We start from the raw sequence: 15,680 nt of genomic DNA on the forward strand, positions 1-15,680 counted from the left end.
CGACGGCCTGGTACGGTCCAGCTTCAACAAGAACAACAACAACTAAAGACCCTTGCGAGGGGCCAAGCCTCACGAGGCGGACGACACCAAGACCTCCCTGGGGGGCAGCCTCACCAGGCTGGCTCCCGAGGAGCGGAGATATCAATGCAAGGTGCACCTCGCGAGGTTCATATGACGTGAGCCATGACGACCAAGGCCAGGCGGGCGCCCGCGGGCGCAGTGTACCAGTTTCCTCTTTTGTGCTAAGGAGGCAAGCGCAGGGGCGGAGTCCCGAGGAATCAAGCAAAGGTTTCCATTTCGATGCAACAAGACCAAGACTGCCAGGACGGCAGGACGGAGGTCATCGCGGAGCCAACCGCGGCATTACCACCAGAGGCTTTTGCAGGCGAATACTACCTTTGTCAGGATAGCTTATACTAATTGTTCCCCTTAGAATTTGGTTGTTGTGGGATCCCTTCCCACCTTACATTTGGGAAGAGGACCGAGGCCACTATAAATAGGACCTAGCCACCACCATAGAAGAGGACGGATCATTCAGATCATCCTTACACCCACCAGCTCATCAAGCACAACAACACTTCCCCTACTGAGGCTGTTCCACCTTTGTACTAGTTCAACCTCAGCCCCTCAAGGCCAATCCACCACAAAGCACGAGTAGGGTTTTACACTGCAAGGTGGCCCGAACCTGGTAAACTACCGTGTCTCTTCTCCGCTGGGTTCCTCGAGCTAGGCTGTGGAATCGGTGCGTGGGCAGACTGGGGAGGATGAGTTCTTCGCATGCACCCCAGTGTTCGAACCTCTCAAGGGTCCACGGAACCCCAAATCCGACAATCTCTTCCCCAACGAGTACAAGTCCAAGCTACTACCATGAGCCAATGGACCCTTCAATGTGCTCATCCACTACAATGACAACACCTACAAGATCGACATCCCACGTGACAAGTACAACATAAGCAACATCTTCAATATTAAGGACTTGGTCCCATACCATGGCGAGGAAGATCATGATCTGAGGATGGATCTCTCCCAAGGGGGAGATGATGCGGAGCATCCTTCGATGATCCCCATGGACTCTACACCAAGACATCAAGCACCACGTGGACCTATGACAAGATCTCACGCACGTGCCATCGAAACCAAGGTGAACTCACTCCTCTTTGAGATTGACATGGATACGAATGGAACATAGATGCCACCTCACCAAAATGTGCTATGTGTCGTTAGGTACGGGGACGACAGCCACAAAGCATCTAGGGAGTATCCTGGGGCCATGGAAAAGGACCCTAAGGCCACAAGGAAGAAGGAGAAGCTCGTCAAGTCGAAAACAACAAGTCCCAGGCAACCCCGTGCAGATGGCCTTCCCCGACCCCGTTCCCATAGGCCTCCCAGAAAGCTACTGGAAGTGAAGACGAGCACCCCCGTGTGTCCGGCCTCCTAACCCCGTGCGCCCGGGCCTCGCCGTTGCAGCACCCCGCGCACATAGGTGTGTACCGTGCCCACGGGGCCCCCGTGCACATGGGCCTTACTTACCCCATGCGCATTGCCCTCCCAGGTTACGGCCGAAGGTCTCCTGTCTTGCCTCCCAAGTCGTCCCCTACCTCCCTCTAGCTATATATTCCGTGCCTAGGGCATTATTTAGGGTTAGCAAAGTATATGTGAGACATTGATAGAGCTTTGCTCCTTCTACCACTCCTCTTGGAGATCAAGACCTCCTAGGAGAAGATCCCAAGTGGATATCAAGACCTAATCTTGGAGAAGACTATCACCAAGACCTCACCTTCTTAGGAGTGGGAAGAACCTGACCTTTGTGCTTGTTTCCTTGGATTGTTCTTGAATTCTTGTGGATCTCAACTATGCTATTCTAGTGGATGTGTGATTGGGTTTTATTTGAGTGAATTTCCTCTTTGTGTTCTTGCATTCATCCTATTTGCCCCCTCCAAGTGAGAATAATCTCCACGTAGGGTTCCACCCTACAACAGAATTTCTGAGTACGAGATGATTAAAGATGGCAATCCCACCAATAGGTTTTGGCACCCATGGAAATTAGATCTGAATAGGTATGGTATGGGTTGGTGGCTTCGCACATAGGTCTGTGGTGACCCAACCAATCTATGGCATAGGCACAAGTTTATAACGGTGGGGCACCCTGTGGGTTTTCTGATTAGCACTGTTAATCATACCTTTTCAGTTCATATTTTAGGTGAATGCACTACATATAACATATATAATGTCACACCTAAAATACACAATTATAATTAGTAAATCTATTTATTAATTTACATGAGATGGATTTGATGCTCGGATGAGGATGCTGCAAGTGAAACATCTTGATTCAGAATATCCAGACCGGTGATCTTGCGCCAACTTCCGCCCCAATGCTCAGGCCCTTCCCATGCATGATGGTAATGATGGCAGTGCCAACACCGGCCTCTCCCTCACTCAACTTTATCATATCCTCATCCTCCTCATCACGGATCAACATCAGTTGCTACACACTTGCTAGCACAAGGATAAAGACACCGAATTTGTTTCGGTCATGGCTGGAGCTATGTATATCAACAGAAAAATCACAAGCTACCTAGTGTCCAAACGTAAACAGAGTGTAATATTATGGGCTCTTAGTGTATCCACATGTAAGTCGAGTACCAAAACCTAATTTTTTTATCTCGGCTTGTACCAAGATAAGCCGACTATTATGGAAAACCCTCGATGTAATTATCCACCTTGACATATTGAACAAAAACTACATGGCTTACATTTGGCTGTTGGCAAATGGACTGCACCTGGTCGCCATCGACATGCTTACTGTCAACTATAATGGTGATCAATATAAGCCGAGTACGCTCCAAAGACACACGACTTGGATTTTCCCTTTTCTCTTTGTAAAACACATAATGCGTCGCCTCCTATATAGGTCGAGTACTCGACTTCTGTTTGGATTGTATCCTACCCACCGACCCCTTCCCTCGCCTTTTATGTGAAGCGCGTGCTAGTGACACCATGCAACCATGTCGTGCCACCGTTGCTATCCTCCTCCTGAACTGAAGCATGTCGCCGCGACCCAAGCTTGCCACCAGCTCGCCGCCATGGACTATCCTTCATCCCATGGGCCGAGGGAGCAGCCGTCGCCACCATCTCTCCTTCATCACACAGGATGACGCCGTCGTAGGCTCTGCCAATTCGACACTTCGGCCATCACCACCATCCCGTACGCCGGTCGACCTTCCACATCCCACCGAGGTGAGTAAGTTCCACTGGTTTTTTCTTTCATTTTTCTATATTTTTGGATGAATAATATGCATGTCGATGAAAATAGCTTGCTATATATGGTAATAATCGTTATATATCCATGATATTAATGGATATATACACTAGATATGTTAATAATAACTAGCAAAAGAGCCCGTGTATTGCAATGTGAGAAAACCTATGACACTCACCTAACCCAATAACCATGACTCAAGTACACCGTCTCGTCACCAAGATCAACATCAATAAGACCCCCATGGTGTTCAAACCGGGCGATCTAATATGGCTACACCTCCGCAAGGACCGCTTCCCCAACGAGTACAAGTCAAGCTACTACCACGAGATAATGGACCCTTCAATGTGCTAGTCCGTTACAATGACAACGCCTACAAGATCGGCATCCCACATGACAAGTACAACGTAAGCGACTTCTTCAACGTCAAGGACTTGGTCCCATAACATGGTGATGAAGATCACGATCCGAGGATGGATCTCTCCCAAGGGGGGAGATGATGCGGAGCATCCTTCGATCATACCCATGGACTCTACGCCAACACATCAAGCACCACGTGGACCTATGACAAGAGCTCACGCACGTGCCATCGAAACCAAGGTGAACTCACTCCTCTTCGAGATTGACATGGATACGAATGGAACATAGATGCGACCTCACCAAAATGTGCTATGTGTCATTAGGTATGAGGACGACAACCACAAAGCAGCTAGGGAGCATCCCGGGGTCCATGGAAAAGGACCCCAAGGCCACAAGGAAGAAGGAGAAGCTCGTCAAGTCGAAAGCAACATGTTCCACGCAACCCCGTGCAAATGGCCTTCTCCGACCCCATGCCCACGGGCCTCCCAGAAAGCTACTGGATGTTAAAACGAGCACCCCCGTGCGCCTGTCCTCCGGACCCCGTGCGCCCGGGCCTCACCGCTGTAGCACCCCGCGCGCATGGCCGTGTACCATGCCCACGGGACCCCCGTGCGCACGGGCCTTACTTACCCCGTGCGCATTACCCTCCTAGGTTGCGGCTGAAGGTCTCCTGTCTTGCCTTCCAAGTTGTCCCCTACCTCCCTCTAGCTATATATTCCGTGCCTAGGACATTATTAAGGGTTAGCAAAGTATATGTGAGACATTGATAGAGCTTTGCTCCTGCTACCACTCCTCTTGGAGATCAAAACCTCCTAGGAGAAGATCCCAAGTGGATATCAAGACCTACTCTTTGAGAAGACTATCACCAAGACCTCACCTTCTTAGGAGTAGGAAGAACCTGACCTTTGTGCTTGTTTCCTTCGATTGTTCTTGTATTCTTGTGGATCTCAACTATGCTATTCTAGTGGATGTGTGATCGGGTTTTGTTTGAGTGAATTTTCTCTTTGTGTTCTTGCGTTCAACCTATTTCCCCCTCCAAGTGTGAATGATCTCCCCTTAGGGTTCCATCCTACAACAGACATTCTGAGTACGAGATGATTAAAGATGGCATTCCCACCAATAGGTTTTGGCACCCATGGCAATTAGATCCAAATAGGTATGGTATGGGTTGGCGGTTTCACACATGGGTCAGTGGTGACCCAACCAATCTATGATATAGGCACAAATTTATGTCGGTGGGTCACCGTCTGGGTTTTCTGATTAGTACTGTTAATCATACCTTTTCAGTTCATATTTTATGTATATGCACTATATATAACATATATAATGTCACACCTAACATACACAATTATTATTAGTAAATCTATTTATTAATTTACATGAGATGGATTCGATGCTCGGATGAGGATGACGCAAGTGAAACATATTGATTAGAATATCCAGACCGGTGATCTTGCGCCAACTTCCGCCCCAATGCTCAGGCCCTTCCCATGCATGATGGTAATGACGGCAGTGCCCACACCGGCCTCTCCCTCACTCAACTTTATCATATCCTCATCCTCGTCATCACGGATCAACATCAGTTGCTACACACTTGCTAGCACAAGGATAAAGACACTGAATTTGTTGCGGTCATGGCTGGAGCTATGTATCTCAATAGGAAAATCACAAGCTACCTAGTGTCCGGACGTAAGCAGAGTGTAATTTTACACGCTCTTTGTGTATCCACATGTAAGTCGAGTACCAAAATCTAATTTTTTTTATCTCGTCTTGTACTAAGATAAGCCGACTATTATGGAAAAACCCTCGATGTATGTATCCACCTTGACATATTGAACAACAACTACATGGCTTACATTTGGCTGTTGGCAAATGGACTGCATGTGGTCGCCATCGACATGCTTAATGTCAACTGTAATGGTGATCAATATAAGCCGAGTACGCTCCAATGACACACGACTTGTATTTTCCCTTTACTCTTTCTAAAACACATAATGCGTCGCCTCCTATATAGGTCGAGTACTTGGCTTCTTTTTGGATTGTATCCTGCCCACCTACCCCTTCCCTTGCCATTTATATGAAGAGTGTGCTAGCGACACCGTACAACCATGTCGCGCCACTGTCGCTATCCTCCTCCTGAACCGAAGCATGTCGCCGCGACCGAAGCTTGCCACCAGCTCGCCGCCATCGACTATCCTTCATCCCACGGGCCGAGGGGGGAGCCGTCACCACCATCTCTCCTTCATCACACATGATGTCGCCGTCGCGGGCTCCGCCAATTCAATGTGTCGGCCATCGCCACCATCCCGTATGTCGGTCGACCTGCCACATCCCACCGAGGTCAGTAAGCTCCACTGGTTTTTTCTTTCATTTTTCTATATTTTTGGATGAATAATATGCATGTTGATGAAAATAGCTTGCTATATACGGTAATAATCGTTATATATGCATGATATGCATGGATCTATACACTAGATATGTTAATAATAACTAGCAAAAGAGCCAGTGTATTGCAACGGGAGAAAAAACTATGACATTCCCCTAACCCAATAACCATGACTCAAGTACACCGTCTCGCCACCAAGCTCGACATTAACAAGACCCACATGGTGTTCAAACCGAGAGAGCTAGTATAGCTACACCTCCGCAAGGACCGCTTCCCCAACGAGTACAAGTCCAAGCTACTACCGCAAGCCAATGGACCCTTCAATGTGCTTGTCCGTTACAATGACAATGCCTACAAGATCTACATGCCACGTGACAAGTACAACCTAAGGGACATCTTCAACGCCAAGGACTTGGACCCATACCATGGTGCTGAAGATCACGATTCGAGGATGGATCTCTCCCAAGGGGGGAGATGATGCGGAGCTTCCTTCGATCATCCCCATGGACTCCACACCAACACATCAAGCACCACATGGACCTATGACAAGAGCTCATGCACATGCCATCGAAACCAAGGTGAACTCACTCCTCTTCGATATTGACATGGATACGAATGGAACATATATGCCACCTCACCAAAATGTGCTATCTGTCGTTAGGTATGAGGACGACCGCCACAAAGCAGCTAGCGAGCATCCCGGAGGCCATGGAAAAGGACACCAAGGCCACAAGGAAGAAGGAGAAGCTCGTGACGTCGAAAACAACAAGTCCCAGGCAACCCCGTGCACATGGCCTTCCCAAACCCCGTGCCCACGGGCCTCCCAGAAAGCTACTGGATGTGAAGACGAGCACCCCTGTGCGCCTGAGCCTCGCCGCTGTAGGACCCCGCGCGCATGGGCGTGTACCATGCCCACGGGACCCCCGTGCACACGGGCCTCACTTACCCCATGCGCATGGCCCTCCCAGGTTGCGGCTGAGGGTCTCCTGTCTTGCCTCCCAAGTCATCCTCTACCTCCCTCTAGCTATATATTCCATGCCTAGGACATTATTCAAGGTTAGCAAAGTATATGTGAGACATTGGTAGAGCTTTGCTCCTTCTACCACTCCTCTTGGAGATCAAGACGTCCTAGGAGAATATCCCAAGTGGATATCAAGACCTCCTCGTGGAGAACATTATCATCAAGACCTCACCTCCTTCGGAGTGGGAAGATCCTGACCTTTGTGCTTGTTTCCTTGGATTGTTCTTGTATTCTTGTGGATCTCAACTATGCTATTCTAGTGGATGTGTGATTGGGTTTTGTTTGAGTGAATTTCCTCTTTGCCTTCTTGCGTTCATCCTATTTTCCCCTCCAAGTGTGAAAAGATCTCCACGTAGGGTTCCACCCTACAACAGACTTTCTGAGTATGAGATGATTAAAGATGGCAATCCCACCAATAGGTTTTTGCACCCATGGCAATTAGATCCGAATAGGTATGGTATGGGTTGGCGGCTTTGCCCATGGGCATTACCTTTGGTGACCCAACCAATCTATGGCATAGGCACAAGTTTATGTCGGTGGGTCACCCTGTGGGTTTTTTTGATTAGTACTATTAATCATACTTTTTGACTTCATATTTTATGGGAATGCACTACATATAACATATATAATGTCAAACCTAACATAAACAATTATTATTAGTAAATCTATTTATTAATTTACATGAGATGGATTCGATCCTTTGATGAGGATGCCCCAAGTGAAACATCTTGATTCGGAATATCCAGACCGGTGATGTTGCGCCAACTTCCGTGCCAATGCTCGGGCCCTTCCCCTTGCGCCAACTCAACTTTATCATCTCATCATATTCCTCATCACGGATCAACATCAGTTGCTACACACTTGCTAACACAATGATTAAGACACTGAATTTGTTGCGTTCATGGCTGGCGCTATGTATCTCAACAGGAAAATCACAAGCTGCCTAGTGTCCAGACGTAAGCGGAGTGTAATTTTATGGGCTCTTGGTGTATCCACATGTAAGTCGAGTACCGAAACCTACAAAAAAAGTTATCTCGGCTTGTAGCAAGATAAGACGACTATTATGGAAAAACCCTCGGTGTACATATCCACCTCGACATGTTCAACAAAAACAACATGACTTACATTTTGCTGTTCGCAAATGGACTGCATGTGGCCGCCATCAATATGCTTAATGCCTACTGTAATGGTGATCGATATAAGCCGAGTACGCTCCAACGACACCTGGCTTTTATTTTCACTTTTCTCTTTCTAAAACACATAATGCGTCGCCTCCTATATAGGCCGAGTACTCGGCTTATTTTTGGATTATATCCTGCCCGTCTGCCCCTTCCCCTGCCTTTTATGTGAAGCGCATGCTGGCGACGCCGTACAACCATGCCGGGCCACCGTCGCCATCCTCCTCCTCAACCAGAGCATGTCACCGCGACCCAAGCTTGCCACCAGCTGACCGCTGCCGACTATCCTTCATCCCACGGGCCGAGGGAGTAGCTGCTACCATCTCTCCTTCATCACCTAGGATGACGCTGTCGCGGGCTCCGCCAATTCGACGCATCGGCCATTGCCACCATCCCGTACACCGGTCGACCTCCCACATCCCACCGAGGTGAGTAAGGTCCACTAGTTTTTTCTTTCATTTTTATATATTTTTCGATGAATAATATGCATGTTGATGAAAATAGCTAGCTATATATATGGTAATAATCGTTATATATGCATGATATGCATGGATCTATACACTAGATATGTTAATATTACTAGCAAAAGAGCCTGTGTATTACAACGGGAGAAAAAACTACGACACTCCCCTAACCCAATAACCATGACTGAAAACCCCAATAGGTCCACATTCTTTTTTGGAACACATGGCATCTCATTTCTGTTTCCACTTATCCTTCATCTCATCCTCGCCAACGTTGGCCTTAGTGCTCACGTAATCACAAGGCGTTTGAATGTTGTCCATCCTCAGGCATCTCTCTCTTTGACATAAGATGAGAAATCTACTTTTTTCTCACGAGGTTTTGTCAAGGTGTGCATGCATGGTTTCTTTCGTCTTCAATCCTGGTTTGCTGAGGTGTTCATTTCCAATCCGGATCGGCACCGATATGAAAGAAAGATATATCATGCACTATTGATTAAGGTTGCAACCTAAATATTTTAAAATGATTAATAGGTAAAAATAGCATCATATTCAGATTCTACACTTTTTTGAATCAAATTCCCTATATACGTGTTAAATTCGGAGTTAGAGTTTAAAAGATATGGATATTTCAAAAAATCATTTGATATGTATTGCAGGATGATTAACTCAAATGTCATGGGGTTTCCTGCAAAATTGAAATATCTAAATTAAAACTAGTATGTGTATTGATTGAAAAATATTAGGGGGTTTTGTGCAAAAGCAAAAAATTCTGACTTAAAACCAGACTACGAGTTGATTATTAGAAATATCAGGTGGTTTTCTGCGAAATAGCATGACGGAATAAGAATATCACCTCCTTTATTAGTAGGTATAGATTTTTAGGGTCAGGATCGATGCTAATTTATAGATTATGGTATTTTTATATATGCATGGGTGCAAATTCAGATATATATATATATATATATATATATATATATATATATTATGTTTTTTAATACTGATATGATATGTGCATGTGGATACTATCAGATTGATGATTGATATACAATATATATATATATATATATGTGTGTGTGTGTGTGTGTGTGTGTGTGTGTGTGTGTGTGTGTGTGTGTGTGTGATGAATTATATGAATAATATGGATCGATGTAAATATAGATTATGGTAAGTTTTTCGATCATATGGATAGATTATGGGGATAGACTATGATTATATGGATAGATTATGATATATCTTTTGATCATATGATAGATTAGGATAATATTTTTGATCATATGGATTGATTAGGATAATGTTTTTGATCATATGGATATATATATATATGTATATCTACATATATGATATAGATATATATCTATATCTATATCTATATCTATATCTATATCTATATGTATGTGATATGGATAGATCATGTGGATAGATTAGGATAATGTTTTTGATCATATGGATAGATATATGGATCGATGCATATATAGATTATGATAAGTTTTTTGATCGTATGGATAGATTATGAGGATAGACTTTGATTATATGGATAGATAAATGGATCGATGATATGAGATGGATGTAGCTAGATAGATTTAGTTTTATATGGATGATGAATTATATGGGCTAGATGACACGTAGCGCCAATTGGCGCAGAGACCAACTGCAGCAAGGAAGTTAAACAAACTATGTTAAACATAAAATGGAAGTCAAGTGAGGTATTTGAAGAGTTGACGTAGGGACCAATTATAGGGAGTTAAGTGAATTATTTGAAGGAATTTGTCCTTAACTATCTATAAATGAGTAATGCCCATAGCTTTCCTCATCTGGGAACATAACATTGAGCCATATAGATGCGTGCATCGTGTCATGCCTCGTGACAGAATATTTGGCTCATGTCAGGTGGCACTACAAAAATCCACTTCCATGATTACATGTTTATCGGAGCAGGTCACGTTTTCTGTCATGCATGTACATCCGTGACGATTTTACGACAGAATCAAGATAGTCATACATGTGCTCTCGTAGAAGTGTTCCATGACAATACTCAAATTATCATCACGGAAATGCCCACTTTCATGACGATAATGGCGCGTCATGGAAGTGTTTTCGTCAACGGTAACCGACACTGGCATCCACCGTAACGGGTCGTCGTTAAGCTATCAGGTGCGGATTTGGATCCGATAAACTCTTAACAGCCGAGACCAATGGGGATTTTTCATGTGTAAAATTCTTATTCACCAAAGGTACCACATGTCAGCTCGGTGTTGCAACAGTTGTCAACCGTCCAATGGACAGGAGTCACCAATGAAACGTTGACATGTGCAACGACCCACCAGTGGCCCATTTAGGTTAAAACGGCTGGCCCAGCCAAAGGCCCACAAGATTTTGTCAGATACTAATGGGTCGACCTGTTAATGGCCTACCATGTTTTGGGCCAAATAAAGGCCCATATCAGATTCGACCTGTTAACAGCCTTCCATGTTTTGGGCCAAATTATGGCCCATATTAGATCAAAGCCATTAATAGCCTATCATGTTTTGGGCCAATTTACGTCCCATATCAGATCTGGCCCGTTAGCAAGCCATTGTGCTTTTGATCCCATTGAATGCTCGGTTGCCATTTTGACCTGTTAAAGACCCATTTAACACTTTGGCCCGATATTTGTTTCGGCCCGTTAGCAGCCCTTGGTGCATATGGGCCCTTGTCAGCCCGATTTCACTTTTGGACATTTAATGACCCATGCTGCATCTAGGCCTATTTCTAGTCTAAAGTGACTTTCGGCCTCTTAACGGCCCGTAGTATTCGTGGATAAATTTTAGCCCAACCTGACTATCGGCATGTTAATGGCCCATGATATAGTTGCGCCTAATTATGCCCCGCTTTGCATCCATCCTGCTTACATCCCATAATGTGATTGGGCCAACCTACGCCCGAGATAAATTTTGGCCTGTTAATGACCCGTCATGTAATTGGGCCAATCATGGGCCGAGGTATATTTCAGCCTTCTATCGGCCCATGAATGTTCGTCACAATTCAGGCCCAATTTACTTTCCAGCCTGTTAAAAGCCCATGGTATTTTCTGTCCCAACAAAGGCCCGTGGTTTACCCGGCCTGTTAAAGGCCCATAACTACTAGTGGGCCAGTTTAGGTTTAAGCCCGCCAATGGCCTGTAATGATTGTGGGCCCATATTTAGGCCCATATATACTGAGTTGCGGGCTTGCTTGAGTACCGTAATTTTTTTATATATACCAACATTTTCGCACATTGGCCTCCATTAAAGCTTTCAACCTTTTCAAAGAGTGACAAAAGCATATGGAGTAAATAAATTACAACATCATGACTAAAAATAAACCTGGACTATACAATAAAGAAATTACGGCATATTACATCCACTAGGCATCAAAGTTTGCCACCAGTGATAATAAAGGACAACCAAACAGTAGATTACATACACTAGGCATCAAAAGATTGCCACGAGTGCAAATAAACATGCCGACAAAATAATATATAGAACCGACAACAATTAACATAGTTCAAGAAAGGTTATCCTCACCCGTGAGCTGCAGCGCAAGCAACTGAGCAAGCTGATGAGACTGCGCTTGTTTGACGCTTATATCCTCCAACTCTAGCTGCATAGCATCAATGGACGCATTGGACTTCTCGTTGATCTAAGATAGATATTGGAGTTCCAGTAGGGGTTCGGTTGAACCATCTCTTTCTTCTTGAAGTTGAGATTGAGGAAGTCTAACAGATTTAGGTGGCGACTTCATCGAACTTGTGTCACTGCTATTAGCAACTAACTTCAATGCTACATCAAGACACGGCTTTAGGGTTGTATAACTATCTCCAAGATGTGTTGCCTTCTTCCCTGCAATATATGTTAGAGGGACAAGCAATGCGTTTATCTCACTATCATTGTGGCAGTTCTTCCTAGCATCAGAGGTATCACTCTGGAAAGAGATATAAGCAGATGGATGACATGTTTTGCACATATAAGCATCAGTGCTGACAATTCATCCCATTTTTTATTGACAAACAAAGATACACAATTCAAAATAACATTATCATAATATGGCATTAATCATAGTTAAGACATGGCAAGAAATGATATTGTGAAGGAGTGGCCAACTTCACCATACCACTGGATTACAGACCAAGAACACAAGTATACATGCAATGCTAAAGAATGTATAAGATTGATGGCCAGTATACTGCCAATTTATCCCACTTCAGATTGGGAAATAAACAAACATGATTTAAATAACAATAACATAATATGGCATTGTTCATAGTTAAGACATAGCAGGATATGACATTGCGTTGGAGTGGGTAGTTTCACCACACAACTGGAATATAGATCAAGAACACAAGCATACATGTAGTGCAAAATAAGATCACTTGCTCTTTTTAGTTTAATTTACATGGTATGAATAAGGAACTTGGTTTTATAACTAAAAACTGAAATTGAGAAGGGCAAATTTATGTTTATGAACTTCATAATAAACTTCAAACATGAAATTTGATACAAATGCCAAAAAATAAATAGCAATTGCAGTCATGCCTATCCAAATATTCACAACAAAGTTTGAGGGATTGAGAAGGACAAACTTACGTTAGTAGTGAAGACCGGACCTATAAAGCCCTTGTCCATGATGGGGGGGGGGCATTCAAGAAGTTCACCACAAAATCTTGTTCATAAGCATTGCCTTTATTCTACATTTTCTTAAGTGTGATAATATAGTGAAAAATAGAGAATATCTAAGATAAGATGCATAGTGATGCTACATAATCAACTAGTTATAAATGTAAGTACAACAATACAGGCAAAAGGTACTGACAAAAGCAATGCAGAGCTAAACTTCTTCAGTAGCATTGGTTTTATCCAACCTTATAGTAAGAGTACATATAGATCTGATGTGTAGAAAATTGAGGGCAAGGGAAAATATGCTGCAGAGTGATGGTACATGAACAACTAGTTGTCAATATAAGTAGAGTGATAAAGGACAACAAGTACTTGTAAGAACAATGCAGAGCCAAACTTCTTCATAAGCATTGGTTTTTTTCTACATTAATGTAAGCCTTAATATAGATCTGATAATTTGGAGTGAACACTGGATAAGCGAGATATCATGCAAACTGATGTCACAAATTAACCAAGTATGAATGTAAGTACAATTATATAGGACAACAGGTACTAACAAGAGCAAAGAAGTGAGTAGCATAGTTGCGACATACTGTCGTCCATTTCAAACCAGTATTCTTCTTCAAGCTATTTTCCTACAAAAGAGATCGGTAAGGCACATTCAGAAATGTTGAAGTTCAAATTGTCATTTGATATCATGGACAGTACCTCATCCTGGGAATGAGACCAACACATAACAAGGTTTTTCCATTCAATGTCTTGTAAATTTAGCACATGTGACATCACTAAAAATTCATTTATAGACTTGCTATCAAAGTGTGTTTTCCTTGGGTAACACCGATACTGCTGCAACACATCCTTGAAAAGCGCAAACAAGCTTTGCTTATAATGACTATCCAGATTGACCCTCGCCAACTTAGAAGAAAGTAATGCAAATCATTGATGTGTTCAATCAGCAAAAAACAAGACAATAATCACTATGATACACACGTAAGTGGGACATGGAGATACACATGTGGTTCCTAACAACATTGAAAGCGTTGTCTTTTAAACTAGGAATAACTGGAATGGGGTTCCAATATACAGGGATCGGGCTTCTCTACAGTTTGGATAGGTTTTCGGCCTATGGATTTGGTGTACTTTTTGCTGGTCTTGGATTTTTATGTGGTATGGCTGGTGCTATATGGCACCTGAAATCGGCATACATTTTGCTGGAGTGTGGGTCCTGTGTGGTGGGGCTAGTGGTGTGGCCAGTGAAGTATGAGTATAATCTGCTGGAGTCGGGCCTAGGTTTTGTCACTGGTTCTATTGCCAATATAAGTGGGGTGCTATCTGATTTCTCTGGTACCACCACCTTTTTCGAGGACTTTGCTTGTACTCCTTCAGGTTCTATAATCACCCTCTTCCTTTCGGATGTATGATACACAAGAACAACATTTGAATGGGAAAACATGGTATGATGACAGATGGAATATGTATTGATAATGGATGGGCATGGCATCTTCACATATATGATGAGTAAACTAAGCATATGGCGGTGCAACAAAGTATAAGAAATGCAAGACACCTTACGCAAGATACGTGCAACCAATAAAGCCTTGCCAAATTAGAACATGCACCTTGATGGGTGAACAGGATAGGCCAGTTGCCTTTGACTCCTCAAGCTCAGAATAGTCATTAGGATCATATTCTGAACACAAATCTGTAGGTGGGTGATACGTCTCTGGAGTATCTACTTTTCCTAACGCTTTTGCTCTTGTTTTCTACTCAAATTTGCATGATTTGAGTGAAACTAACCCCAACTGGCGCTGTTTTTAGCAGAGCTACCATGGTGTTGTCTTTGTGCAGAAATAAAAGTTCTCAGAATGGAACAAAACTTTTTGGAGAATTTTTATGAAAATGACTGGAGCAAAGAACTACCGGGGGCTGGGTGAGCACAACCCACCAGGGTGCGCACCCCTATAGGTGCGCCCAGATGGGTTGTGCCCACCTGTTGGCCCCGCAAACCCTGACTCCGACTCTATAAAATCCTATTTTTGGAGAAAAATAAGGGAGAAAGAATTATCGCGTTTCACGAGACGGAGCTGCCACCACCTCCCGTTCTTCATCGGGAGGCCAGATCTGGATCCCGTTTGGGGCTCCGGAGAGGGGAATATTCGATCTTTGTCATCACCAACCCTTCTCCATCACCAATTCCATGGTGCCCCCCGCTGGGAGTGAGTAATTCCTTCGTAGGCTCGCTAGTCGGTGAGGAGTTGGATGAGATTCATCATGTAATGAAGTTAGTTTTGTTAGGGCTTGATCCCTAGTATCCATTTTGTTCTGAGATTGATGTTGTTATGACTTTGCCATGCTTAATACTTGTCACTTTGGGCCCA

The sequence above is a fragment of the Triticum aestivum genome, chromosome 3A, assembly GCF_018294505.1.
Source record: "Triticum aestivum cultivar Chinese Spring chromosome 3A, IWGSC CS RefSeq v2.1, whole genome shotgun sequence".
Lineage (NCBI taxonomy): Eukaryota > Viridiplantae > Streptophyta > Magnoliopsida > Poales > Poaceae > Triticum > Triticum aestivum.